The sequence below is a fragment of the Colobus angolensis genome, unplaced genomic scaffold, assembly GCF_000951035.1.
Source record: "Colobus angolensis palliatus isolate OR3802 unplaced genomic scaffold, Cang.pa_1.0 Scaffold452, whole genome shotgun sequence".
Lineage (NCBI taxonomy): Eukaryota > Metazoa > Chordata > Mammalia > Primates > Cercopithecidae > Colobus > Colobus angolensis.
The window spans coordinates 543230-546868 of NW_012117955.1; the positions used below are offsets into that span (position 1 = coordinate 543230).

Below are 3639 nucleotides of genomic sequence, written 5' to 3' on the forward strand. Positions count from 1 at the left end.
AAAATTAGCTGGGCGTGGTGGCGTGCACCTGTAATCCCAGCTACTCAGGCTAATTTTTTGTATTTTTAGTAGAGGTGGGGTTTCACCATATTGGCTGAAACCAATATGGTGAGGCTGAGGCAGAAAACTCGCTGGAACCTGGGAGGCAGAGGCTACAGTGAGCCAAGATCACACCACTGCACTCCAGCCTGGGCAACAGGGCAAGACTCCATCTAAAAAAATAAATAAATAACACTATAGCAATGAACACTCCTACTATGCTGGTTATGGCCTCTAAATACCATTCCCTACTAAGACAAACAAAGGCTCTTTGGAGAAATGGCTGATTTCAAAATTGGGGCAGGAAAGTATACAAGATAGTACTGGAAAGTCTCACTGTACTTGAAAGAAAGGAAGGAAATCATAAAAGACAAAGAGGTCATATGAAAAGGATCTATAAGCCAACATGAAGAGACTCTCTGGCCAAACACGAGACAATTTAGTATTAAAGAACATTATGACTGAACCTGAAACACCAAATACATAAAAACACATAATTTCCTAATGAAAGTTAAAAGTGTCCTCCCCATTCAAGAAACAAACAAACAATAGATCACGATTGTAGGTGGACAGCGTATCAACTCTTTATTCTGAAAAATGTCAATTAAAGGGAAAAAATTAAGCACATATCCTGTTTTTTTTGTTTCAGATTATTATACATAGCAGTGTAACTTAATTAATAGTGAAGATTCTGTTTTACAAAAGAATTATAACTAGTACACATAGAATATGTGAGACAATTGGAAACAGCATTTTGCAACTTCTAGGTAATTAATGATTCAGGCAATAGGCATGAGAACATATGAAAGGTTGATGGGGGCCTTTAAAATAAAGGGAATCATTGCCATCTGAACTTGCTGATCAATTGTAGATTCACTATAGGTCTATCAGATAGTACATGTCTCCTGATAAGATGCAAAGTACATAGTACAGTCTATGAAATATTCTTGCCCCCCCAAAATTTAGATTCAAATCTGATTTGTTGTGTGAAAAAAAAAAAAAAAAGACCAGGCATGGTAGCTCATGGCTATAATCACAGTACTTTGGGAGGCTGAAGTGGGCGGTTCACGAGGTCAAGAGAGATGAGCCCCCCCTGGCCAAAATAGCAAGACCCCATCTCTACCAAAAAAAAAAAAAAAAAAAAAAAAAAGGTAGCTGGCATGGTGGTGCATGCCTGTGGTCCCAGTTACTCAGGAGGCTGAGGTGGAAGGATCCCTTGAACCGCGGAGTTAGGCTGCAGTGAGCCGTGATTATGTTACTGCATTCATCCTGGGTGACACAGCAAAACTCTGTCTCAAATAAAACGAAACAAAACAAACCTTGAGGCTGGGGCTGGGCATGGTGGCTCACATCCATAATCTCAACACTTTGAGGGGTTGAGGTGGGAGGATTGCTTGCAGAGTTCCAGACCAGCCTGGGTTCATTAGTCCATTCTCACATTGCTATAAATACCTGAGACTTGGTAATTTATAAGGAAAAGAGGTTTAATTGGCTCATGGTTCTGCAGGCTATAAAGGAAGAATAGCAATTTCCAATTCTGAGGAGGCCTCAGGAAGCTTCCAATATGGCAGAAGGCAAAGGGGGAGCAAGCATCCTACCTGGCAGAGGGAGGAGCAAGAGAGAGAGGGAGGAAGTACTATATACTTTTAAACAAGCAGATCTTGCCAGAACACACTGACAAGGACAGTACCAAGGAGGATAGTGCCAAACTATTCATGAGAAATCGGCCTCCATGATCCAATCACCTCCGACTGATCCAAGGCCCCGCCTCCAATATTAGGATTACAATTCCATATGAGATTTGGTGGGGACACACATCAAAACCGTATCACTGCGTAACTCAGGGAGAACCCATCTCGACGAAAAGTTAAAAAATAAGCCAAGCATGGTGGCCCACACCTGTAGTCCCAGCTACTCAGGAGTTCAAGGCTGCAGTAAGCTAAGATTACACCACTGCCTAACAGCCTGGGTGTCAGCGTGACACCTTGTCTCTAAAAAAAAAAAAAAGAGTTGAATTCATCCCATCATCTCCATTTCAGTTGCTGCTACTCTAATTTGAGATATCCTCCTTCCACTGGGACAAAAACAGTAGACTAACCCATCTACAATCTTGATCTCTTCAATCCATACTTTCATTAGAGTAATCATTCTGAATCACAAAACTCATCATCTCTCTCCACTATTCCCCGTTTACATTTCCGTATGGTATCATGAAGGTTCAACAGAAAGAGATATATGTTCTGCCAAAGCTAATTTGTTCACAGCTCACCTAAACTTTACTGCCTTTTCTTTTTCTTTTTTTTTTTTTCTGAGATGGAGTCTCATTCTGTCACCCAGGTTGGAGTGCAGTGGTGCGATCTCAGCTCACTGCAACCTCCGTCTTCTGGGTTCAAGTGATTCTCCTGCCTTAGCCTCCTGAGTAGCTGGGATTATAGGTGTATGCCACCACGTCTGGCTAATTTTTTGTATCTTTAGTAGAGGTGGGGTTTCACCATGTTGGCCAGGCTGGTCTTGAATTCTTGACCTCCTGATCCGCCTGCCTTGGCCTCCCAAAGTGCTGGGATTACAGGTGAGAGCCACCCCGCCTGGCCCAAAATTCATATTTATTTTTCATTTTAATTTTTAGAGACAGGGTTTTGCTATGTTGCCTAGGCCGGCTTTGAACTCCTGACCTCAAGCTATCCTCCTACCTCAGCCTCCTGAGTATCCGGGACTACAGGGTGCGTGCCACCATGCCTAGCTAAATTTTCAGGTCAGGCGAGGTGGCTCAGGCCTGTAATCCTAGCACTTTGGGAGGCCAAGGCAGATAGATCATCTGAGGTCAGGAGTTCAAGACCAACCTGGCCAACATGGCAAAACCCCAACCTTTTTTTTTTTTTTTTTTAAGATGGAGTCTCACTCTGTCGTACCAGGCTGGAGTGCAGTGGCGCGATCTCGGCTCACTGCAGCCTCCACCTTCTGGGTTCAAGCAGTTCTCCTGCCTCAGCCTCATGAGTAGCTGGGATTACAGGCACATACCACCACGCCTAGCTAATTTTTTTATTTTTAGTAGAGACGGGGTTTCATCATGTTGGTCAGGATGGTCTTGAAGTCCTGACCTCGTGATCTGCCCACCTCGGCCTCCCAAAGTGCCAGTATTACAGGTGTAAGCCATGGCGCCTGGCAACCCTGTCTTACTAAAAATACAAAAATTAGCTGGGTGCGGTGGTGGGAGCCTGTAATCCCAGTTACTCGAGAGGCTGAGGCAGGAGAATGGCTTGAGCACGGGAGGTGGAGGTTGCAGTGAGCTGAGATCATGCCACTGCACTGCAGCCTAGGTGACAGATCAAGACCCCGTCTCAAAGAAAAAAAGAAAAGAAAAAAAAGAAACGCTCTGGTACCTTCCACTAAGGTTTAAATGGTTAATATTTTGTCATTTGGGGTTAATCTATATAGGTATTTATTTTTTTCTGAATTATCTTAAAGTAAATTGCAGGCATCATAATCAAGTCATAATGTATTTAGTATTAGTTTTGAGCATTTACTGTTCTGAGTATACATAATACTATAATACCAGCCCCTTCTTTCATGTTTTATGAAATTCTTTTTTTTTTTTTTTTT

General features: G+C 42.8%; 1 protein-coding gene across 1 annotated transcript in view; it reads right to left on the reverse strand.

Annotated features, from left to right (window-relative positions):
* Positions 1-3639, reverse strand: part of PIGL (phosphatidylinositol glycan anchor biosynthesis, class L) — a 137647-nt gene that overhangs the window by 109193 nt on the left and 24815 nt on the right. The gene's annotated exons all lie outside the window — the stretch shown is intronic.